This window comes from Parasteatoda tepidariorum, chromosome 7 (genome assembly GCF_982258835.1).
Source record: "Parasteatoda tepidariorum strain Cologne lab strain chromosome 7, Ptep-v5.0, whole genome shotgun sequence".
NCBI lineage: Eukaryota > Metazoa > Arthropoda > Arachnida > Araneae > Theridiidae > Parasteatoda > Parasteatoda tepidariorum.
The window spans coordinates 16,426,782-16,454,595 of NC_141761.1; the positions used below are offsets into that span (position 1 = coordinate 16,426,782).

At 28.7% G+C, this 27,814-nt stretch overlaps 1 long non-coding RNA gene across 1 annotated transcript; it reads left to right on the plus strand.

Annotated features, from left to right (window-relative positions):
- Positions 1-4,386: 4,386 nt before the first annotated feature.
- On the plus strand, positions 4,387-22,499 carry LOC147806915 (uncharacterized). Its single transcript, XR_015435373.1, has 2 exons — positions 4,387-4,862; positions 18,045-22,499. It is a non-coding gene; the product is annotated as an uncharacterized LOC147806915 (long non-coding RNA).
- Positions 22,500-27,814: the final 5,315 nt, after the last annotated feature.

The window sequence follows — 27,814 nt, forward strand, 5'->3', positions numbered from 1 at the left end:
GTCTACAGTTTTATTTGTAACAATGGCTAATGCTGAAGTCATACGAGAAAATCATTTTCCGAACATTTCTGCCTAACGGATTAATTGAAATTTGTAAACGAATTTTAGTATCAGCGGCTAAACTAATATCCTTCGAGTTTTCAAGAGTTAAAATAGTAATTATAATAGTTTTCAATCGCACAAATAGTTCTGAAGTTCTTTGAGATTTGACTGGGCGTTGTTTGATAAGATCGGGCATAAACCTAATTTTAGTCAAAAATGTACTAGGTAAAAATGTATTTAGTAAAAAATGTGTTAAGTCATTAATGTATTATTAGAGAGTTCAAAAAGAAAATTAAGAAACTTAATGACAAAATCCAACATTTTTTATTTAGAATGTATTAAATAAATGCATAAAACTCGAAAATGAATGAAAATAACTTGCTAATTAATATTTTTATTCATTTTGCAAAATATAATTGCATTTCGAAAGTGGTGTCACTGAGTCTGCTGCTAGAATTTCTCAGAACGTGCTTATCCACGCTGAATAAGCGCTCCACGGGAGGTCAAGGTATTTAAACACGAAGTTAGCTGTGAATGCATATATATTGCACATTAATTTTATAAATTAAAAAATACATAATCATTTTTTTTAAATTTAATTTTTTTTTTAGGAAGCTTACCGAGTTTTAGAAAAAAGTAACGATTTCATTCGACATTTCCGTTACAAATACTTGTACTTTTTCCCTAAAAAAGTAACGAAAGTACATGTAAAAGTACTAAATTTAAAAAGTAACGAAGTACAAGTAAAAGTACTTACTTTTTACTTGTACCGGCGGTACAAGTAACGAAAGTAAAAGTACTGCTATATATGGTCTGAGGTATCTTGTACCAAGACCTCACCAACTGGTCCAGCAATTCCTTCACATTGCGAGGGGGTAGTGTGGCAGCACGAATTTGGTTTTCCATGTAGGACCACAAATGCCCTATTGGATTAAGGTCAGGTAGGGGCCAAGACATGACTTAAAAGTCACTGGAATGTTCCTCGAAGCAATTCATGACGATTCGACCCTTATGACATGGTGCATTATCCTGTTGGTAAGCACCAGCCCCCGCAGGAAAAACTGTTACCATGAATGGGTGAACCTGTCTGCAACTATGTTCAAGTAGCTTACAGACCTCATGGATTGTTCTATTAGGATTATAGGTCCCAATGTGCCCCATGAAAACATTGTTCCTGGGCGAGAAACCATGAAAACCTAGGAGAGCCCATTCTTATAGATGGGTGGGAATAATATAATGTCTCTTTGGTGTATATTGAGTTGGTTTAGAATCCAAGCTTAGCTTGAAATTAAAGATATGAAAACTTATATGCAATTTAAATGAAATTGTTTTCTCCTATACAATATTATTCAATTATTCTATCCAGATATTATGCGTTTGCATTAACTTTAAAAAAATACTTTATATCTTTAACAATAATGTGAGCTTAATAGACAACTGTTTAGCTTTAACCATTGGTTGCTACGCTTTTATTAAATCGCTTTTGTATGTATTTGGCTGGAATCATGAAAACTTTCGATCTATCATTCATGATCTAGAGGACTAAATTTTAAACTGGGAGTGCTTTATAACCGTCGTTGAACAGCCAACCCTACTTTTGGGGTTTAAGACTACTTAACTTCAACTCCGTAGTCTTGTAATTTTGAACCCAATCCAGAAGACAAGGGAACTCCTGGATCAAGTATTGGGAGAAATTTTGCTTTCGTGGAGGGCTTTTTGATGAAATTATAACCCGTATTAACGTTACATGGAGAGGAAAACCTCGAAAACTTCCATGGTAAACCTGACGGCAAGGAGACTCTAACCCATGATACGTCTACCACTGGGGATATTTTGCTTCAGCACTGTTGTCGGTGCAAATCAGACGCGGAAATCGTATCGACCATCCATCTCTGGGATTCGAACCCGTTTCACCTCATTTAAAGGAGAAAGCTCTATCCCTTGAGCCATCATGGCTCAGCTGGAACTCTTTGCGGAATGACAAACTTTCTATCATTTTTTCTTATCGCTAGAAGTAGCTTTTATTGTCACTCGAAATTTCGACAACTTTCCGATTAGCCAAAGCATTCAAATCTCGACTTGAGCTTTATGCAAAAAAGACAATACATGTTTTAATATCTTACTGAAAGTGATAAGAAAATATCATTACAATTATATTCCAAACAAAATTTCCTACCAAACAAAATTGCGATTACTTTTCGTCTAGTTAGAGTGTTTAAATTTCAAATGGTGTTTTGACCTTGGCTACAACAAATTACTATTTCCTAAAAATTCTAAGCTAAAATTTGTTTCAATTTTTAATTCCAGATGAAAATCCGACCACTTTCTGGCGTTAACTTAGACAATAACAAAAAGGAAAGTAATAAAATGAAAAACTTCTTTAAAACTTTTTATGGAATTAAGAAAAAAAGGAGAAAGTAATCCTATCTGTAATGGCAGCCAATACCGACCGTCTTTCAAACGTATTTATCGTTTACCGTACGTTACTTTTAATGACAAACATAGAATTATTTCTACATTATTGTCTACTTCTACTTAAAAAACGTTGTTTTTAAAATTTTAATTTTATATGTGTTAAATTCATTTTTTTATGTGTCCAAGCTAAGTATGTACATTTGTTTAAAAATGCTGCTATATATTTTTAAATATTGTTTCTATTGTAGCACTCAAATTTAAAACATAAATTCTTTACTTTTCCTATCTGTTTCATTGATGTTTTTTCTTATATATATATATATATATATATATATATATATATATATATATATATATATATATATATATATATATATATATATATATATATATATATATATATATATATATATATATATATATATATATATATATATATATATATATATATATATATATATATATATATATATATATATATATATATATATATATATATATATATATATATATAATGTGTAAGCGTTTAGATTCGTAGCCCTTATTCCGCCAGAACTGTTTCCAAATTTGAAACTTAATCTGAAAAAGATTTTGACTTCTTTTTTTTTTTCATGAAACAAAGAAATTGATGAATCTGTCTCCAACATGTGAAATCTAGCTTGAATGTTAAAGGCAAGAGGAAGTGTGTAAAAGATTGTTTACTTTTGCGTATCAAACTAATAAAAAAAATAGAACCAATTGAAAAATATTATAACCGTTAAAAACATTAATTTAATGCCAAAAATGAAATATTTTTTTCTCTTTGGTTTAACCATGATTGAAAATCAAAATATAATTTATATATATTTTTAGACTAATACGTGATTTTGAATGTCGAAATCTAAATTTTAAATAATTTTATTCCAGAAAAATACATGAACTTTTTAATTTTTTTCTCAAGTTTTTTCGATATTGTGGTTTGTTTTATTTAAAATTCTTTGCCGAAGCATTATGATTATTTTGATTAATATTACTGAAATATATAAATTGAACATTAATTTATTGGATGAAAATTATCTTTTTGTTAAGAGGATAATGTTAAAAATCGATTATATTATAACGATCGATTACCTAGCTATCGGTTAATCGATGGCAATTTCTAGGTTAACATTACTTTATTTTCTATTACAAAATGTTACTTAGATTTGACAACAGAAATTAGCGTATCTCTTAAAAAGGTGATTTGATTCAGCAACAAAAAATAGTTTAAGAATATTATGGACGGAATACAAAACTGTGTTTATAAATTTGTTTGATTTAATAACTAAATATCCTTTTTTTCCTGTAACTGATACCAAAATAAAATTATACTTAACCATCTTTAGGGTGACACACCTAGAGTTAAAAGCTCCATTTTAACCTTTTGATATTTCAAAAAAAAAAATTTTTTTTTTTGAAAGAGCTGTTCAAAGTTTCAACAAATCCAGATCGTCCAAGGGAAAAAAATGCTTCATTTAATTAAACGAACATAAAACGATTAGATTGGAGCTCTTTATTTTGCAATCTATTAAAAAAAATTACAACTTGAATTGGAATTTTGTTCACTTCACGTGGAAAAACGTTGTTTTGTGTTTTAAATTAAACTGTGCGAACTTTATCTTTATTAATGTTTTTTCAAGAATGATTTTATTACTGTTTCCCGATTACAGGGATGTAGCAGATTATGTCTGTTTAGGTTTTTACAAATATAACGACAGTCCATAGTGGGCCAACGGATTGAGGATTTTGCCAGGGAAACTTATTCTTTGACCTGGACATCCGATTTTTTACCCCAATCACTCTAAAATCTGATTTCAAAGAATTGAGATACCATTGGTTTAGGTGTTTCTCTTATATATTTGCATATATGTAGTTTATTTGAAAAAAGCCCTCCTCCCTCGATGTGAATCGTATTTTCCCTTATTCATTTTAAATTGGTTTTATCACGGATTAAATAATCACTGATATCTTACAATATCTTATCTATGTATATATCTATGTATATATGTGTATATTTATGTGTATATCATACAATTGAAAAATTATAAAAATGTTTTGGTATTTTTTTAGGCATTAACGCCTTTACTGGAACTGGCAGTGGGGCCTCTCAAGACTTACTAAAGAACTGTTGTTGCTTTGGAACTTTATTACGTAGATTACTTAGCTGCACAATGGGCTATTGACGTCGGTCTGGGAAACATCAGATGGATGATCCGAAGACATGCCATAATAATTTTGATCCTCTTCAGAGGGGTTGGCTCTTCTGCTTTGGTAGCCCCGACGACCAGTGTGCGAAGCAGAACACTTTACGGCAGAACAGTTTCACGAGGTACCACGGAAACCTGATTGAAGTGGCAATCTAATCTGGAATTAGTTTACTGGGCACTGTAAGTACTCGTATTGATTTATTAATTGTTATTGTGATCTTTTTTATTTTTATTTTATTTTATAATCGTCGCTGATTTAACTCTTTCATTCCGGTAGTGTCTGGGATTTCAAGCTCCCCTGTTACGGCAGTTTTCAGAAGGAAGGTTTTTCACTTGAACTCGACCACACTTACCACCCAGTGAGATATAATAAAGGGGGTGTAAATGATTCTCCTTTCTCTTCATTCAAACTCAGACTAGTGGGAAAAGAATGCGCGCAGCAACAAATAGTTGGACAATTTAAAAACACCCCATTTACCAAAACGTTAGTTCAGCCCTTTTTTGGCGACGAATAACTAAACCTTGTAAAAGTTTCTTTCCTTCTTGTTTTCAGTCCTCTTTTTAGATCTTTTAAAATGTTTTTTTTTTTTATCTTTACTCAATTTTTTTTTACAAAATCATCAAATGTAAAAAGTTAAGATTAAGATAAATTGCTCTTTAATAAATTTTTTATTAAATTGCATAATTATAATATATTTCGTGAATAATTAATTTAGCTGGAAGTAATATATATACCACACCTCACAAATTTCTCTGCTTTACCACTTCGGACACCGAATCTCGAGACTTGTTTACTCAAACTTTTTATTTGACTCAAAAATAATTTTAATAACCACTATTTTTTTATTAAATAGAGATTTTTATTATATAGTTTTTAATAGTACATTGCATAAAATTTCTCAGAATCTTGAAGATTAATTATGAAATTTTGCTCAATCTTAAAGATTAAAGTTTAAAATTTTGCAGAATCTGAAAGATTGAGCTATCTTATTTTTGTAAATGACAATTCCCAGGGCTCGAATGATCAGTTAATTAGTCCTTGAAAAATACTTTTTCGAAAAATGTCCCATTTCCGAGATTTTATTATTCAACTGTTTGACGCAGATAGGCCACCGGTGTCCCTTTTATATATACTTTTTCTGGCGCTCTAATTAACAGATAAAACATATTTTGGTATTTTTTAAATGTAATAAACTCTTTGATAGTTTCTAAAAAACTGTGTTAGATAATCGGAATTATATTTGTACTGAAATGAATAAAGAAATTTGAACAAAAATTTTATTTTCATTCATATAAGAAATAATTTATTCGAAATTGATTCTGTAAATTAAAGAAAACTGTTTCTTTTAGATCAAAATAACTGTGCCTGAAAATAAAGGCAAACTTAATATATATATATATATATATATATATATATATATATATATATATATATATATATATATATATATATATATATATATATATATATATATATATATATATATATATATATATATATATATATATATATATATATATATATATATATATATATATATATATATATATATATATATATATATATATATATATATATATATATATATATATATATATATATATATATATATATATATATATATATATAGTTTAAAAGTGAGCTGTGTTTGGAAGATTTTATCTTTAACGCAAAAAAGGACACGTGTGTTTCATGCTCTATTTCATAACCATAAGTTATTAAAATGCTAAATATAATATTCTTCATTCATTTTTAAGTAAAAATGAAAATATCTTTTATAAAAATCTTGCATCAAATCAAAGGGTTAAGAAATTTTGACCTTAATTTTAGAGATTATCATTATTTTTAAATTGCACTTCCTTAGATTATGTTGGCTGGCACTTTTATGCTTCGAAGTTTAAAGAATTTTCTAATATAGTAATGGAATATTAAAATGATTATAGAGCCAAATTGTCTCAGAGTAAACAAATTTTATACTATTTGAGTACACTTTTTGATCGCGTAATTAGATTCAGAGAGAGTAATGGAAAGACATAATAGTTAAAGGCATAAAGTTTCAACCTTTCCCTTTACTGATCTATGAATGTCATATATTCCAAAGTATCTTTACCTTTCTGACAACAATATTTTGAAAAATATTTATTTTTATTCTGAGGAATCACCTATGTAATGAATTTTGCATAGAAATCAATAGTTATAGGAAATAATATGCATATTCTAAGTCGGCTTCTTAAGACAAAAATATTATTTCTCTTTATTAAATAGAATCATCATATTTAGAGCAACATTTTATTGCACAGCATCTTATGTAGTTAAATAAATTAGTAATAAAACTGAATAATATCAAGACCTGCATTTTCATCTAAGAACTAAGCCTTTACACAGCGTGCTCGCCATTTTGTAGGCAAAAACATTCGGATAGCGTCATCGCCTTCCTTAACTTTAAATTAAATTATAACAAAAACTATTCCCGCATCTGGTGGCCACAAGTTATCCTATTTTGTTTGAGGGATTTTATTTGAATGTATTGTTGTAGATATATGGTTAGTTTATCGTTGAAGAATCAGAAAGATGGGTTAGTCTCTTTAGTATCTTCTTATATTTTTTTTTCGGTGGAAGGAAATCTGTGAAAAAATAGAATACTATCATCTTAGCTAATTTGTTTATAATTATCAAGTACAATTTACTTTTAACCTTATAAGTCTAATATTAAGCAATTTGTTAGTATTAATATTTAATTGTGTAGAATTACAAAGCTGTTAGTATTCTTTAAATTCAGTTTTTAATAAAAATAAACGAATATTTTTTTGTAATTTGAAAGTATATTATTTAGTCAAAGTTTTTAAATACAAGTTTAGTTACAGATTCTTTTTTTTTCCTCCAATAACCACTTTTGACATCGAATCGGAATTTGTTTCATCTAGGGCACGAAAGTTCAACAATAAATTAAAGAATGTGGTTAAATGAAGCCCTACTGCTATTTTTCTAAGAAAATGTCTCTTGCTGGTTGCAATCCTTTTCAGTAAAAATGGTCAAAGAAAAATAAATTTTAGCTTTTACTATCTAATATCAAGAAATGTTCTGTATATTATATCATTATATTCTTAGTTACGCAGCAGGTATTCGGCTAACCTCTTCGTACATTTCTCACTCAATTCGCTTTCCAACTGGTTCAATCATTCACAACAGACATCGGGAATTCATTCCCTTTTGTATGGCGATCGACACCACTATATTCTTTGATCATGGTTTACCGGCCTCCTCCGAAAAAAAGGGAAAAAAAAAAAAAGGAAACTGTCTTCTTTCGACATCTATTTTTAGAAACATTTCGCCCTGGATAATTTTAATAGAAAAATAAATAATTACTGCAGTAATTTTGCAAACGTTATTAATTAATATATTTAATTATCATTTTCTTATTTATTTCTTACGTTAGAATGCCTTAATAAGTCGCTTAGGTGCTAAGCATTGTTTATTGCTGCGAAAACAAAAGTTTATATAAAAGAGAACTAAAGTTTTTAACTTTTCTCTCTAGAAAAAACATATGAGCTATAAAAAAATTAATAGAATTATTAAAGATACTATCTGATTAATTTTAATATTTTGGAAGGCTTCTCCTAAATTATATAAGCATTTTTTATTATTTTCAGTTGCTTAAAAAAATAATAAATGAATAAAGTATAGAGCAGGAAGCAGGGGAGTGATAATATCAATTCTGTTATATTTATTAAAATTTCAGATAAAACCTTCTGATACTTAAGCTTTTTTAAAAGTAAAATGTTTCATTTATCTTCTTTTTTTTCTATATTGACGTGAATAGTTTTAATAGATATAAATAGTATGTTGCACAGTTAATAACATTAAAATAACTTAAATCTTGAGAAAATTATTAAAATAGTAATAATAATTTTATCACACTGAATAATTTTTTTTAAATTTTAACTAATGAAATAAAAACATTTCTAATTTCTTACAACAAAAGAAGTAGAGAAACATGCAATGTCAGAGAATCAGTACAAGATAAAATTTGCTACAACCGCAAGGAGACATCAAGTTTAGTCATATTTTCTATTCAACTTTAGCCAAAGTATTGAGCGATTCAAAATTGGATTCAAATTTGATTGACGCAAAATCAAATTCATTTATATGTTGCAAAAAAAAACTATAATTTTTTTTACAGAAATCTATCCCTTTTTAGTCGTAAACTTACTTTGAATAATTATTGCTTAATTATTTGAAAGGAGTGTACCATTTTTTCCCCGTAATAAAATTTAAAGCATATTATTTACTTCACAGATTATTTGAATATAAATGATTATACATTATACTCGATAAAATTGTTTCAATGCAGACGTGTTTGTATATAGTAATATTTTTTTATATTTTGCTATATTGGAGACAATAATTGCACACAGAAATCATATGTTTTGGGGCAAAAAAGAAATAGAGCACAAATCGTCAGTTCAAGTACTTCTCGAATTCTCGAACAAAACTTGCTACTGCAGAAGTTTTTATTTTATAGTTTGGTAATTCCAGGGGGAAATTGCTTCATATTTGAAAGTGTAGTTAGTGATTCTAATCAATGACATAGCATGGTTTTTGATTTTCATACACAGTTAAGTAGCGTTTTGAAGACACTCGGGAACTGGAAGACACTCTGGAAAATGATAAAACGTCTATTGGTGATGAAGGAAAATGCAAGAATTTCCTTTTAATTACTCACAAAAGATAAATAAGGGCGGAATAAGATAGATGAAAGAAGCTACAAATAAGAAAGGGATGAAAAGGTTTTTTTCCTAGTTTTTCAGGAATCCGAACTTACAGAATGCATGGTGTTATAAAATTATCCCTGCAAATACTTTTGTACGTCGTCACAAGCAATCAAACTCTCAAAATAATCTTAAAATAGAAACGATTTTCCAGAAATTTCATCCATTCCTCATATAAGAAGAAAAAATGATTGCACTTTTTCCTAAATTAGAACACAAAGAAAAAATGCAGATCTGCAGATCAAATTTCATTCATAACAAAAATTACTGGACTTTGTCCTAAAAAATTATTTTTGACGATAAAAAATAATTAAAAACTAAAATTATTATTATTATTCGTATCTTAATATAAAGCACATTTGAATATTATGCCAGAATTATCACCTGATTTTGAAGACTTTTTGACTTTTTTCGTCCTACTAAGTTGCATTTTTCCACACTTGCAGAGACACGTAAAAGAATTTAAACTAAATAAAAGTAATTTGAATATTGTCATTGCAAACATAATTCATTTAGTAAAATATGAATATTTACAACGAATAAAACTATCATACGTTTTTTTTATTTATTTTTTTACTATTGGTCGAAACAAATTGATTTGTGCATGCGAAAGTGGTATCTATCTACAATTTTTATTTATTTAATTTTTCCAGTTATGCTTTTGTTGATGTAAGTGGTATCTCACATTACTTCTTACTGGGTTTTTTTTCTCTCTGAAACACGAATGATGGAGCTGTTTCCATCAGAGAGACCTCCACAAAGAACAGCTTCTCCAAATGCTTTTCGTTCCCTTGTCTTCTGGGTTGGGCACAAAATTACAAGGATACGGAATTGATCAATGGTAGTCATTAACTCAGAATTATGTCGGCTGCTGAATGCCGGTTTTAAAATTAAAATAAAAATTTCCTTACTGCGCAAATCTCTAAGAATTTGGACAAAGGTTCTGTATAGGGAGGCTCTCTAGATCAGTATACTTTACATCTACTCAATGCTCTTTTATTTAGATTTGAATAAAATAAAATTTAAAGTGAATGTATTGTGGAGTAGAAATTATCAGCATTGTGCATACAGAAATAATTTCGTTCTTGCGTAGAGCTAACTGTATTATTATTACTTTCCCCCCTTTTTCCTCCCTCGTGTGTGTGAAACAGTTGATTTTTATTTATTTTTGAATTTAAGCATACATAAACAAAGAGGTTATTTAAAAGAAAATAAAAGAATTAAGAATGACACGGACTAAAGCCTTTTTCAATTGTATTCAAATGATAAATTTATTGACAAAATTTGAAATTTATTGAAATTGCTAAAACCAAAACAAATTTAAAAAGAAAAAAAAAAGCTGAAAAGACTGCAAAAACAACTATTGTTTTCTTTTCAAAAAAATTTTTAAGAAAAAAAAAGAGATTTGATTATTTAAAATATGATAGAGTTTTCTTAAGTCCACAATATTAATCATTAGATTTTGAATAAATTGTTTTGAAATAATTTCAATTGTATGGTACCATTGAAATACATTTATTTTATGAATATGTTTTAATTTATTTAATGATTGATTTTGTAAAACGATTTAAAATTCAAATATCACTACTTTATACTGTAATTTCTTATGTCATTGAAATGTCTTAAGTTTTAAATTATAATTTCTGCGTAATTAGATTTTTTTTAACAATTAATATTTTTAAATTCCTTGAAAGTTCTGTTTTTAAAATCTTTATTAAATAATCCAAATATTGTTAAATCTGTTTTAAGATTGGCTGCTAGCCAAAAAAAATGTCCGCAATTGTTAAAATGTTTTAATTGTTAAGTTTTATTTTTTAGACATTAAATTTCATTAATTCTAATAAAAATCACATGTCGTATTTTGAAAAAAAAAAAAAAAACTTTGAAAAAGTGAAAAAAATAATTGAGTGAAGCAAGTTTATTTCTTATAATTTTATGTTTCTACTTTGCATTGGTAACAATATACATCTCTGCTTAATTATTTACTTACTTAATTATTTTTTTTTACTTTTAGGTGTGGATACATTTATTTATTTATTTTTTTAAATCTATAAGAAACACCATAAACTAGATTACGTAGTCGATCAGAGAAGGTATAATGAAATTGAGTATGCCTGAAAAATTTGCACTAATATTATATTGCCCTAAATTAACTCATGTTATTGTTTCAAGAAAGCAAGACTAACAGTTGAAATATTAGACATTATCTACTAAAAGAAATTAAATACAATATAAAAAGTGCAATGAAAAAAGGCTAGATACCTTTAATTTTATCATAATAGAAAAACCAACAGTACTTAATTAACATTATAATTAACAATCTGATGAAAATTACATGACTTTTTGATGTGACTATGTCAGAATATAAATTTCTCTTACTTTTTTTTTTCTCCAATATCAGTTTTTTCTTTTCCTTTTTTAATGTGTTCCGTGTTTATTCCTTAATTTTTACAATAATCACTAAATTCTCTCTCCCGGAAAAAAATATAGCATAATTTTTTCTTGAATTTAAGAAAAGAAAAACAGAAAATTAAGCTGTTGAATTTTGTTTACTTTTCTTTGGTGGCGTTTAGTGTGTGCAATACCTTACAATGCCTTTCCGCACCTATTGTAATTCCATAAGTAACAATGAAGAAGGAATGGACAAGTGTTGAAAGAATTTCTGCCTCTGGTAACAGTGGGTTAGCAGGATAGTTTAGATGTCCAGTGGTGAAGAGGAGTTAAATAGCTTTGTGAAATTTTTCTAAGCAGTGCAAAACAAGCGACTAGGGGAAGGACGATTCCATAATGTTAAAAACTTAAGAGTTTCGTCGGAAGAGTGAAAATAGGGAAAGAGGGAAATTACACTGAGAATATTTTTGTTCGCTTCCTTGGCGTATTGGTTAAATTTCAAAGGTTTACCGTTTGTTTTTATGTTTATTTTTTGCGACGTTTGCTGTCATTTTCGAACACGTATAAAATATGTTATTTGTTGAATGTTTTCGTTATGTCTTTGTTTTTATTATTGTTATCTGTTTTGCTTTTGTTTTTAATTTTTTTTTACTTTAAAGTTAGTTAGATCTTAATATATGTATGTTGCCGGCATTGTATAGAATACTGGATGTTTTTAGGCAAAGTATGAAATGTGAGAATTATACCGGCCAAATTATACTTGACCTTAAAAAACATCAGTGTAGGGTATACCGGGCAAATACATACCGGGCAATGGCACTGAACCTTAAAAAAACATCAGTGTAGCGTACACCGGGCAAATATATACCGGGCAATGGTACTTGACCCTAAAAAAACAACAGTGTAGCGTATACCGGGCAAATATATACCGGGCAATGGCACTTGACCTTAAAAAAACATCAGTGTAGCGTATACCGGGCAAATATATACCGGGCAATGGCACTTGACCTTAAAAAAACATCAGTGTAGCGTATACCGGGCAAATATATACCGGGCAATGGCACTTGACCTTAAAAAAACATCAGCGTAGGGTATACCGGGCAGTGGCACATATACTAGGTCTAGTTGACTGACTAGACTTTTGGTAAATGTCTGAAATATATACAAGGTCTAGTTAAGTTCCACTGCTCGGTATACATTTGCCTGATATACCCTACACTGATGTTTTTTTAAGGTCAAGTGCCATTGCTCGGTATATATTTGCCCGGCATACCCTACACTGATGTTTTTTTTAAGGTCAAGTGCCACTGCCCGGTTTATACACGAAATTCTTTTCACGATCTCCCCCCCCCTCACGCTCCTCCAACATGTACGGAATTGCTGGAACAGCGACCGATAATTGTCAACAGTACTGAGGTACGTACCTCTCTGCATAAAAAACGTTCTTTGAAGATAAAAAAAAAAAAATCAAATCTGACTGTCTTCTCTGTAAAGCCTAATAATCAATTCTTTCTTTTTGATGACCCTATAGTTAAGTTTTTTTTTGTTTCAGAAAATCCCGCCAAAATTTGACTTTCAATGTTGGCGCTAAAATAAGGCGATATTTTGCTAAGCTAAAGCTCTCACCACCAACGTTTTCCCGATATCGAGCTCATTTTCCCCTTTCTAAATTTTCTAAGTCCGTTTGTATTAGTCGCTTGTCAAAGCAAATAGTGGACAACCGTATTGTATGAATCATTTCTCAGAATACTTACAAACATTAGTCTTTCCCTTGCGGTGAAGAAAAAAAAAAAGAAATATTCCCAAGGGAATACTACAAAAGTAATATAAATGAATTATTTAGAAATAGAATACTGAATGACTTTTAAAAAGAAATTGGTTACGCGTGATTAAAAAAACGAAAGAAAAAAAAAATTATTATTTAAAGCTAGTAAAATATTAACACTAATCATTAGCATTTTGAATAACTTTTAAACGGTTTGATAAAAAATCAATGAGAAATTAAAGTAGTCTTTTGAATGATAAAAGCACAAATGATTTTTATAATGTGATAAATGAAAGGCTTTGAAACATTTTCGAAATTTGCTAGGTCGTATATTTCTAAACATTTTCTGAACAAAAATAAACGAAAAAGGGTTGACGGAAAAAAAGGTCCCGGTAAAAAAGGTCCCTGGAAAAAAAGATCCCGGTAAAAAAGGTACCTCCATAGGAAAAATCTGTAGGGATATTTCCCCTCTCGCCTTCTGGGCAGCATGAACGCTTCTCGCTGTTTCAATGAATATTCTTTTTATCTGTAATAATTCAGATTAGATCATTGAGGTAAGGAGAAGGGTAAGGTTATGGGCTGGTTGTATTACGCTTTTTTTAAAAAATATTATTTCATTTATTTATTCTTCTTTGATTATTTTTTAAAGCGGGAAGATACTATTTAACTTTTTCAATAATGTTTTACTTTTTTTTGTAATTTTTTTAAGTGAAAAATGTGTTATTTTCTATTTTAAATTATATTTTGTGAAGAAGTTGCTAATGTGAGGCTTAAAGTAGCCAATCGGGGAAATCGGTAGTATTTTTGTGTTGGATGTTTATTCGTGATTGGAGGTGAAAGTATTGGTCCTTTTTAATTAGAGTCGCGGTATGTCTTTTTTTTATAAGCTGGGTATGTTTAATTTCTCTATTTCTCTCTAGTCTTCTCATTTCAAATATTTTCCCCTACAGAATTTTTCCTACACGGTACCTTTTTTACAGGGACCTTTTTTTCCGGGGACCTTTTTTTCCGGGACCTTTTTTTCCAGGTACCTTTTTTTCCTTGACCTTTTTTTCCTAGAATCACGAAAAAGATATTGAAAAAAGTAGAAATACTGAAAGGACTTTCCTAAGAATAAATTGGTAACTTTCCTTACATTGAAATAAATTTGTAGACATTAATGTATTGAGTTTTTCAATATTCTTATGTACCATAAAATATTAAAAGATAATGTCTAAGTTTCTTTATTCGCGATCAATATCGAGTAACATAACGACGCATATCATAATGAAAAAATATAAGTTTTAATATTGTTATAAATTTCTAAATTTAAAAAAGTAACTAAAACAAGAAGTCCTTTTTCACTTTCAATCCTTTTTTTTTTCTCCCTTTCGATTTATGTGGCGTATTATTATTTAACAATAAAGCATTGATCTTTATCATTCGAAGACTATTCGAAAGTTTTATGTAAGTGTTCCTGAGGTTTCCTTGTGTACCTGCTCAAAAGCACATTAGTTCGTATATGTACGTATAAAACACTACATTTCCTCTGTGTACTTGTTAAATTGTTTTGAAGAAAAATTTTGCGAAAAACGATGTAATTAAATTTTGATTCTACATTTTACTGAGAAAAATTGAGTATAAGGTAATTGCTTAAGCATTAACCTCCAAAGACTGGAGAATAAGAATTGTATTAGGTAATTAAGTTGAAATATCAAACAAATTTCTGTATACGCTAATTACAAACGCTTTTTTTTGTTACAAAAGTGTTTTTTTTTTCTCTTTTTTTTTACACGAATGTATTTTAACAAGTATAAAAGGAATGTGATCAATGTTTGACGGAATTAATTAAACAACTTTCTTGTTCCTCCTATGAATAGTGAATATTTAATGTGGTTAGAGTGAAGTAATGTTTCGTCAGTTTAGGCTCTTTTGTCAGTAAACTTGACATGAAAATCCAATATGGCAACAATTTATTTTACATTTCAATTGAAAGAAAAAATTTCAAATTACTTATATTTAGCTCGATTTCAGCAAGTCAAATTGCCACAAATGAACATAGTCGTCGATTAAATCTCTTTTTTTTTGTTTCGAAAATAAAATTACATAATGTGATATGAAGAAAAATAATAATTTCGTTTCGAAATTTATAGGGTTTATGCAAAGAAAAAGGATTAAACCAAAGAAATTAATATATGTTCCATAATTATTCGATGATTATTTAGCGGTTGCACTATGAGAAACCCGTGTGGCAATGCAAAAAGAATTATTAAAGTGTAGCAGTTCTTAGGAATTCCCACGAAGAAAAAAAAAACGCTATGTTTTAGTTTTAATTATAATTTGAGAAAATTATAAATTCTTATTGATTAAATAATTGTAACCAGTTTGACATCAATTTAGAATTTTTTTATTTATTTATTTATTTATTTATTTATTTTTTGTAAAAAAGGGCCGTGAAGCATTTCGTGATAGCACATCGATTTGTTGATTTAAACCAGTGTCTTTCAATAAAGTTAGCATTAGAAGATAAAATTTGGTGTTTGGTGCTGTCTCTAAAAGCCATGCCTGCAAATTTTAAAGTTAAGAACAGCAATACATGGGAGGAAACTAATTAATATTAACTGTCAATCCTATTTTCTCCCCCACTCCAACGAACCCCAACAACCGCGAAGCTTTTTTTTTTAGTACCTCCCCCACCCACTGGAGAGTCACGAAACAACACCCAGCCGGAGCTTGCATGTGGATGTTTTTTCGTGACGCTTCGGAAATAAGGGGTTAATTTTATCTCATTAAATCTTTGGGTTTACGAATACTGATGTTCAACTCCGTAGTCGTGTAATTTTGAATCCAATCCAGAAGAAAAGAGAACTCCTGGATCAAGCATTGGGAGAAATTTGCCCTCGTGGAGGACTTCTTGATGGAACTAAGCCGCATTTGCCTGTCATGATTTCGGAAAACTTCGAAAAACTCCCACAGTTAGCCTGATGGCAAGGGGACTCTCACCCATGATCCGTTTACCACAGAGGATATTTAACATCAGCAGTGTGGTTGGTGTGGTCACTCTGTCCCCTGAGCCATCACTGCTCGGTCCTTTTTAATTGAAAATATTTGTATATAGAATTTTAATCTAAGTGTAAATATTATGATTTTTTTACCCCTTTTGTTAAATTGTTTTTTTTTCCAGTCCATTTTTCTAAAAAAAGTAATGTTTCAAAATAATTGTTAAATAAGGAAAAGTATTTTGCGTTTTCAAAATGTTCCAGTATTGTATTTTTTCCCCTCCTTTAACTTTATAACCTTTTATACTAATACTAACTTCTTTAATCTTGTGTTTGTAAGTCCCGCAGTGAACTGATAGTAAAGACATGGTGGTTCCCAGTTGAACTATACTAATACTAATACTATTCCAGAAGAAAGTCAAGCCTTACTGGCTGCGGTCAGTAAGTGTGGGGGGGGTCACTTTGATCAACCTGCTCAGGGACCGAGAGAGCACGGTATCTGTTCTCGTTAAACTGCTCTACTGTAAAATGCTCGACTTCACGCGCAGGTTATCGGGTAACCAAAGCAAAGGAGCCAACCCCTCTGTACAGGATCAAAATTGTGATGGCACTTCTTCGGATCCTCTTCAGGGATGTTTCCCTGACCGTTGCCTATACCCCATTGTACAGCTCTAATGCGAAGTAAATAAAGTATCTCCTGTTTTTTAATACTTTTTTCTCATAGATTTTAATTTTATGTTAGTTTAAAATGATAAAAAAAATATTCTTTTTTATTTATATAAGTGCAAAATAGCTTTCTTTAGAGCTTTATCTTGTAAAATATTGGTTCGATAGAGAATTATGGGATTTTTATATTTTAATATTTTATATATTTCTTTTTTTATATTATGTATTTTAATACCGGCCCGGATATAACCGGAAATTGCCGGATGATAAATCCAAATTTTTCCGGTTACCTGGAATTTGCTGGGTAGAAGATTTAATATGACGCGGCAAAATTCTAGTAACAATTAGTACATCTCCAGAAAAAAGTAGCCTCCACTTATATTTCTGCAAGTTTGTCTTTTTTTTTAATGAAAACTTCAGTTTTTCATAAGTTTATTGTTCACAATTTTCAAGTTTAATTACATGAATTATTTTATGATGTGCTTCCAAATCCACCAAATTTTATTAAAATCGAGTGTAGGGGGAGGGAGGTTCAAACTAAAAGTGATTGATATGACGTGGAATTATTCTGTTAATTGTTTGTGATTTATTGTATATGCATTGTTTAATGAAATATTACGAAAGACTTTTCTGAATTGCTTTTCAACGGTTTAGTTATTTAAGTTCAGGACATAAAATGTTATTTTCTCCTTAGTTTTAAATAAATCAAATGGAAACCTTATTTTAAAATGGATTTTGTTATTTTTTCTATAAGTTTTTTTTGGGTGTAATATTTAGTGTTTTGTCTTGCAGACAGGAACAGCAAGTTGCACGTCATTGTGGACAGGGCCGGAAATAGATAAGTACATTTTCAGATTATTTTTTAAAATTTTTGTATCATTGCTTCCCGTATGTATCATGTCGTAATGTTCTGAGCTCAAATGTCCAGTCAACTCCACCTAATCTGATCAATATGTCTTGATCCATGTGTTCGATCGTCTTGATGGCGCCTATTTTGCCAGACATTATCAGGACCATGATCACATATATCTCCCTTCTCGACCCATGGTATCACATATTTATATAAAACGAGACTTTCTGACTCCAGCGGCCCATGATCAAACGGACGTGATCATAATTCCTTACTCTCGTATAATAAGTAACTTCCGAAAAAACTATCACCGAATGACGTGACATCATTATTCAACGGAACATGTCAAAAAGTAATAACTCGAAATTGAAATTCGCAAACCGTAATAACAATGTATTAAAATAAAAGGAGTTGAAAAATTTATAAATGTGAAATGAGGATAGAATCGTTCCAAATCGAATACTTCAGAAAGTGATAACTCAAATTCGTAACAATGTATTAAATGCAGCGAAATTTACTTTAAAAGCCATAAAGAAGCAGCAAAAAAAAAAAAAAAAAAAAATTCTTTCGTATTGCAAACGAAAATTAACTATTCATTGTGGGTAAACATTCATTGTTTTAATATTTATTACATATTAGGGGATAACTTTTCATATTCGGTTAAATAATATCAGGGTAAAGATTTGAAATAAGGGACAATCTTAGAGTACCTTTTGATAGATTACAATTTAATATGAAAAAGTTATCCCCAAAATATGATTTATATTTGTCTTTATACACTACCTTTCAGGATTTTCAATACATCTCCATTCATTAACAAGCAAAATTAGGTACCTTCAATACCCTATTAGTAGCTTACATATTAAGACATATCCCCATAAAATCAGCTTGCTGCTTATTTCTGGACTTTTACAGTGCATAAAATAAAATAAATCACCCGGAATAACTTTCGTTTTAATGATCAGAATTTCACGAATTAACTGTCAATCATATTGACTTAAAAGAACTACTTCAAGTATCTAATTAAGTTACAGAATCAGACAAAAAAACGCGCTTTCTCAGAATAAACCAATGTAACTGAGAAACATTGTTTATAAAACGAATTTAACTTATTAAAATAGGAATGATTAGAATTTGAAATTACTTATGTATTTCTTGTAAATGTCGGAAGAGTAATTAAATTAAATTAAATTAATCAAAACTGATATTAATTACAAGTATTACTTTAATTAGGCATGTGATTAAAATAAAAGTAAGGCTTAGGTTTGAACTATTTTGATGGCATTACCCTTAACATTAAAAGGTTAATTTTTGAATAAAATTATTATAATATGAATAAACTTATTATAATTATTAAAAATATTATATTTATAATCAATAGTTTGTTATTTCCAAGAATGAAAAAAAAAAAATCAAAGGACGTATTGAAATGAATTACTCTTCCGACATTTATAAGTAAAGTTAGTAAAGCTATATTTGTGTGACGCATTTTTAAATCTGTAAAAAGTAGACACGACAGTAAAAGTTTTACATTTTGAATAGAAAGACAACTTTTTCCAACTAAAAGTTAAATAACTCCTTAATCTTTTGCGCATTTTCAATTTTAAGCGTTGTGTTTCCTCTTACAATCTTTTAATCTTATACATTCTTTTGTTTTATTTTCTCCTACCATGAGTTTTGAATTGAAATTGCACTTACTCTCGCGCTTAGGGCAATTTACGTAGTATTTAATGTCTAAGTAGTTTTTTTTTTGAAAGTAATTGCGAAAATTGAGTAACTCCATCTCATCATTCAAGAGGAAGTGGAATTTTTCAGGAAATGAGGAGGAAAAAAGGTTCAGTACCCCCTCTACTGTGATAAAAACCAAATTAAAAAAATAAATAAATAAATAGGAAAGAAGGAGGGAAAAAGGTTCAGTACCCCCTCTACTCTGATAAAAACCAAATTAAAAATAAAATAAATAAATAAATAAATAAATAAAAACGATGCGTATTGCACTTACACAAATTAAATTTCTTTAAAATGTTTTGTTGTCTCCGAGAACGCAAATACTTCACTTCCAAACTGATAAATGTATTGAAAATCCTATTCTTTCAACTTCTTTATTATTAATACATTCGATAAGAAAGAAAAAGCTACCGAATTTTGGGTCAAAAATGTTATTGAGAAATTTCTACTAAATCGTGAATGAATTATGTTATTATGCTTATCTATGTTATTATGCTTAATCACAAAAAAATAAATATTTTTGTGCCATTAAAGTGTTAGAATAGTGAAACAATCAAATGAATAATTTGGAAATAAATGGAGATGACGCAAAGGTGCTCAAATTTTTGCAAACGGATATTTATATTCTAAGCTTAAAATTTTTTATGTAATTTCTGTTGCCTTGATCGTTAACTGCACCTATGATAAGGTTATAGAGAATTTTAATCATCCATATATTTCGGGATGGTATTTCAAAAAGATAAAACTGGATTTTTGCAGGCATATGTTCTGGGGATGTTAAAAGGGTTTAAGGGAGAAGGTAGAAAGCATTAACTAGAAGGGGGTTCAGAATCACGTGTTAGAAACCCTAATTGTAATAACTTATTGTGAAACAAAGAAAAAGGAGAGAAAAAAAACTTTCAGTCCTTAACGGACCGCCATTTAAATGGCACTTTTATTTTTAGGGTATCTACAATCTCTTTATCATGAATTATATTCAATGAACATACTTAAATTAAGGACCCCAATTTCTTTAAAAAAAATGTTGCTTTATTCATTAGTACTACTAAACATCTATTCCTCATTTGAATAAAAGTTATCTTGTAACAACGTTTCACAGTAAGCTCCTACAATGACATCACGCAACTCGTAGAACGATTTTGCCACAGTTCAAAATCGTGTTTTTCTTAAAGTTTTTAACTTACAAATTTTGAAGTTCTGAATTTATTTAAGGACAAAGCACACTTCTACCATTTAATAGTCAAAGCCTTTTTGTGGTTCACTGGTTGCGGACTTGCTGAGATTGTGGTGCCCTACGAGTGTGATGCCTTATTTTTTCTATTCGAAACAAGCTCAGTAAGTTGTAGTTTTGCTTCGAGTCTAAATCGATTAAAGCAGGGGTGCCAACAATTACAATAATATCCGTAATCATTACGCTTTCCTTGTCAAGATTACTACTTACTTTCGAATAATAAAATGTATACTTTTTAAGAATTTCCGTAATAAGCAGTTTAAAGTAAGTTTATTTTCCTCACAATTGCCAAGAGTTATGAAATTTTTATGGTCTGCAACTAATCTGAGATTTTTTCTACTCCTCAAACAATTTTACAAAAAAAAAAAAAGACAATGTTTTGATAGAAACATATAAAAAAGGGAAAGAAACTTTATGTATTTTTCCTTCCAACAAGCTAATCTTCTCTCCTTATGGAAGAGCATATTAGAATGCTGAGATCATAAATTTTTTGCGGTTCAAGTGCAAGATGACAAAAAGCCGTGAAGGCCAGTTTTTGAGGAACTAAGACCTTGAAGATTCATTCCATTTAATTTTACCATCTTATAAAGTTTCAACGTTGTATAATTTTTAAAAATAGTTTTTTTTAAATCTAAATGTTACTTTTTTGTTGAATAGTAAATCCTTGCATAACTTTATTATTATTATATACCTGTATCATATTAGGTTGTATATACAACTTAAAATTGCTCTAATTTATATTCCGATCATATTTTGGTGCTCTGATTTTTGATAGCTAAATAGAAAAGTTGGCACTCCTGCTAAAGTCAGCATTTTTAAATACAAAACTTTAGAGTAAAGTCTATATTGGAATATTAAAAAGGCAGGGAAGAATCTCGAAATTTCGGAAGTGCAATAAAATGTTTAATTTTAAAAAACCAGAGTTGTGTACAAAATAAAATATCGGTGTTCTATATTAGATTAAGCTATTTGGTGAGAAAGGTTTTAACCTGCTAAATGAATGCTAACATTAACAAACCCATCTATCATATGTTTAAAAATGGTTACTTTTTTTCGACAAAAAAAGGAAAAGTTTTTTCTGTGTACAACCTGAACGTGAGGGTTGAAAAGTTTGAGGCACACAAGTGTGTGTCATTTTTCATCTGCAAATTCTTCCCATTTTCCCCTACGGATGGGAACCTCAAGATTGAAAGCTCTCTTGCTATTTGAAAAAAAAAATTTGGTTTTAACGCAATTTTATTTTTTGAGCTATTGGATGGCCATGGGAGTTTGGTGCTGTGAAATCGCTTTTAAATCCTTCTATTATAAGGTCCGAATTAAATTTGATCCTAAGTAAAATCACATAGATTTCATGTAATGATGAATGAAAATGGTGTTCACAAAGGCTTAACAGCCTTCCTGAGGAAATTTTAAAAATATTCATCTTAAAACATTCAAACTGTCTCATATATGCTTTGTGACAGTACAGTTATGGAAATCACTGAATTGATTCAAAGCCTCAAGAAAAAAATTCTAAGATTTATCTGCAGAGCCCGTGTTTAGAATTTTTTTTATCTCCGAAACAAAATAAATAAATCTGAGCTGCATTAATTCTGTTAGAGTATGACGATCTTAATTCTTGAGCAAGCTTTAAAATGCATAGTGGTTTAAAAATCTTTTATAATTAATATTTTGTTTCTTATAATTTAAATGTTACATGCCTACCTTACATATAGATATTTGTTAATATTGAAATTAGATTATTTCACTGAATAATTTTGTAATATTAAAAAAAATATTTTGGAATTTTCATTGATAGCTTTATTTTTACGAGATTAAGTGTTTCATAGTAGTATCTGTTATCAAAGAAAAATCCTGTTTTAAGTTCTTCTTAAGCTTCAGACTCATATAATTGATTACGACTTATGGAACATTTCAATAATTTTTTCTTATTTAAAACAAAATTTCTTTAGCTTTCCCATGAAAATACTAGAAAATTGAATTTATTTATAAGCTAAAAACAAAATATTATTTATAATTAATGTTTTTGAATAATTATATTTAAAAAAATAACTTTCAATATGAAAACTAAACTTTAGTTTAGCCTATTAACTACTGCTGTAATTGGCATGATGACATTTTCATGAAGCAAATTGTTTGACTATATTATTTATAACTATGACGAAGATAGTCTGCATAGTGAAACGAGTTGAATAAAAGTTTATTCCTCGGTTGACAGAGCTTACTTGTCAGTGGTTAGATTTTATCCAAGTTAGATAACTTACCCTGATAAGTGGATAATATACAATAAGCTTATGTCGTTTATTTAGAAAATATGAACGACACTACAGGTGAATACTATTCAGTTTTAAAGTTAGGCATTGTGCATTAATTTGGTAGTAAATGTTGCGGGTGAATGTTGTCTGAAAAATTATCAAATAAAAAATTTCAAACTGTAATTAAATTTATGAGATAGTTTATTTTCTAATATGACCTCTAATAATGCGAATAAAAGTTTATAGTAAACAGCAGAAATATTTCTCTGTTGTTAAGAACATTTTTTTTCTAAACAGAAGTTCCTGATTTGTATAGTTTGCTGACAATGTTTTTAAAATTAAATTTTCTCATTACTTAATTAATAACTTGACAGCTTTTTTTTTCTCTCTATAAGCAAAAAATTAATGATGAATTACAATAAACTTGTAATATTTAGAATTCTATTCATCATAAGCAACTGCTTAATTATTTATGATTAACCATTTATACTTGTCACTAAATTTTGTTTCTATAATATATTTTACTAGAAAGACAAATAGAATCAAATGATGAGCAACCAAAAAGTTCTTTAGTAATGTTAATATTTATATTATTTTTTGACATAACTAGGTATATTTTTTACCTGGTATTTATCTCCTGAATATTATTTGCTGCTCTCTCTAAATATTTCAAATTCATAATTCGTTAAATTCAAAATCTGAATGGCTTGATATGCTGAAAGCGTTCCCCAAGACAAGAAGTGTACAATTTTTAAAACAAATGGAACGTTATTTTTAATAAAACCTTGCATCCAGCTGTAAGTGGGGAGAAATTAAAAAATTTTAGGATTTAATTTTATCTTAGAATTCAAAATAGCATTCTTAATTAAGACTAATGATAGAATAATTGTTATTAATTAATATTCGAAATAATAATTAAAGAAGAATCGTTATTAATCTTTAAAGGCTAAAGACAGTAACCTTCTCAAATAAAAACGCCCTTTATTTTAATCTTAGTCATTTTTGTCAGCTTTCAGCATCCTCGACAATGAACCAAAGAATTTAACATTTATTCATTTACCTTGATAGGCTTTGGAGATATCTGAAAGTTAAATCATATTTTACTAAAAGTGCTTGAAGTGTGAGCACTTTTTTAAGGAGTTTTTTAGCTAAGAGGAGTTTTTTAGCTAAGGTTTAGCTTAAGGAGCTTACACATTAAATTTATTCCACGAAAGTTAATTCCGACCAGTGTGACAAAATCTAATGCATGAAACATGTCAGTTTAAGTGAAACGTTTCCTTTTAAAAACGCACTGTTTATCTTATTACACATTCTTTCCAGAATGTAATCATAAGCCCTTATGAAATATTTCATTATGGAAGCTCTATCAGAACTTAAAAATTAGCTGAAAACAAATTTGTTATTTTCTATTGCAAAATTTGACAGAATTTAAGAATCTACAACTTTACAGAATCAGACGTAGAATAGTAAACGTTCCCTCCTTTTTTTTGTTCAAGACTTGGGTTTTAAAACTGTTTGATTTTGTTGCATTGAGTACTTATTGAAGTTTGTGATTAGTTCCGTAGCAACTTCCTTGCGCCGTTTACTATTAAACTATGCATTCAACTTATCAGTTTATTCACTTAATGGATTTGTAGTGATGTCAACTCCTTATCTTTTGATATTTTGAACTCAGTTTAGAAGATACGGACTCCTGGTAGATATTCATATAAACTTAACGTTTGTGGGATAATTCCTAATTATTAATCCACATTTGGCTACATGTAAAAGAAAACTAAGAAACCGTCCAGCCGTTAGCGCGATATTAATTCTGTTGATTTTTTATTTAAAAAAAAAGTGGAAAAAAAAACATTTTCAAATTTGTTAGAAAATATTATTTGGATGTGAAATCCAATTTTTTTGTAAGTGTCATTGTTTATAGTTTCTACAAAAATAAGTTTTCATGATTGCAAATCCGTCAGAAAATATCACAAATAACGAGGGTTGCAGATTTGATTAGGTCTTATTTAGTAAAAAGTGTTAGTTATCTTTATTTTTTCTAAAAAATAACAAATTTCGTTTCAACATCGTGCTGAAAGTATAGTAGTTAAAAAAGACAAAAAATGCAAGTCTTCATTTAGATGTAAACTTGAGAGTTTGAATCAGGAGCAATAGATTACAATATTGATTACTTTATGCAGGTACTTTTTTCATTATGATTATATTTGTATTACATTCAAATTACATTTATATTTGTGTTTATTTCATTTAACTGAATGATGTAAAATTAGTTTAAACACTTAAAAATTACTTCAAAGCTAAAAAGGCGGTTAGAAAATTTCTTAAAAATCATTTTTATGTTAAATAAAAGTATATATTTTCAGTTATTTGATAAATTAATAAAAGTTTTGAAAATTTATTTAAAAAATGCATTTCTATAGCATATTGGCAATTTCAGCTGGTTTATTATTTACTATTAATCATCATATAAAATGCAGCATAAGCTTTACAGAAAACTCTTTGCTAAGTATGATACATGAAGGTTTATAGGACAGTTTATAGTATTTTAACGGCTTTAGTTTGTCAACCGAAGTTTATTGAAAACACAAAAATTTTAAATTGTCGCAGAAAAATTTCTAGATACGCTCTATTTTTTCGTTCCAATTAAGATAATTTTTCTAATTTTTATACTACTTCGCATTGATTTAAATTTAAAAAAAAAATTCTTTCACAGTAATCTAAACTTTCTATGATTGAAATCAGTTTTTCCTTAAGATTTACGTTGCCATACGACAACACTGGTTTCATGTGGCTGTATAAACTTTCACTATTGCTATTTTTGTAACTATGGAAATGCAAACTCTTTATTTTCACTTATGCTTATCGATGCTCATAAATTCACATCGTTTTCACATTGGTACCACAATCAACTAGGTGTGCCCTAGGAGGTATTATCTCCCCCTCCCTCCTGAAAACATTGTTAATAAGTAGTTATTTGCTGTAAGCTAATACGAATTTCTAGAACATGAAATATCTTAGTTTTATTTTATTTTGTTTGTTTTTCCATTTATTTTTGCGTCAGACTTATTTTTCCGCACCATTTGAATCTATTAACTTGTATTTCTTCTGGGTCTGCTGTATAAGTTTATTGCACCCGATCCTAAGTATATTTCACCCTACCATAAAATTCCTAAATCATTCTCTTTATGTTAATAGTTTTGAGACATGTATCGATTTCCCTCTAATGCATCATAAAAAGTAAATTTTTTTAAAAATCAATTGAAATTATAAATAAAGCAAGAATGAAGCAAAAATTGAAATGGAACAATTTCCATATTTTTGAGTCATCATTAAACACTTTCTATATTTAAAATATTTTTCTGCTAATTAAGAAATTTATATCTAAAATTCTGATTTAAAAAATTATATGTGTAGAAAATTTCAATTCTTATGTATAATTTTTTTGTCATATTGGTTTCTTTTTGAAGTACTAAAAATATTCACTTGATTCTCAATATTCTCAAATAAAAACATGAATGTTCAAGTATAAATATTAATTTTCTGAGTTGCATTCTAAAATTTCAAAAATATGGATACATGTTTGAAGAATCCGCCGGTGCCATTTTGTAATTTTGACTAATTAAAATATATATATATTTTTAAGAGGGGTATATTATATATATTAAAGAGGGGAAGTATGTTTGCTATCTAAAATGACTAGGCATTTTATGTATGAAACTTGTATTACTAAAAAACGAACTAAGTGTTTAACAAATATTTGAGAAATAAGTTTAAATAATTAATAAATTGTCCCTATAGTTGATTACTGTGCATATCAAAGTTGTGATCTTAGTACATCTTTGCACTGTATTTATTTTGTTTTGCACTTCAAATCAGCATTAGTTATTAATGCCAGTGTTCTTGATTATACCGTTAACAACTTACAACACACAAAATTATTTATTTCGCAGTTCTGTTTACAAAAGTATAAAATACTAGCTTCCTCAATAAAACTTGAAATAAAATGGCGTAAATATAAATATATTAATGCTCAAAAATAAATATATATAAACTAAAGTTGATTTTGTTTCTTCTACACAAAAAAGAACAAACAAGCTTAAAAAAAGCAAAACAAACCGTTACCATAGCAACTTCCTTTTATGAATTACATCAAAATTAAAGATTAAATAAACGATAATTCGTAACAGTATTGCTTTATTTTTTACCTGTTGCACAAAATTATTCTAATATCAGTGCTTCTTTCTATCATGAAAGCTGACTTTTTATCAAACAAATAACTGTTTAGTTAGCATTAATAATACCTACATACAACCTAATACAGCTTCCTACAGCCATGAAACATAACTTATCTAAACACTGTGTATTGTTATTTAGCATTACTTTTGCATGAATAGTTTAAGATGAATTTTTAAAAGCAAGGAAAAAATGAATAACATTGAGATTCCGAATACTTTACATTGTGTCGATTAGAAATTTTTTGTTTCTGATGGTTCTGAGC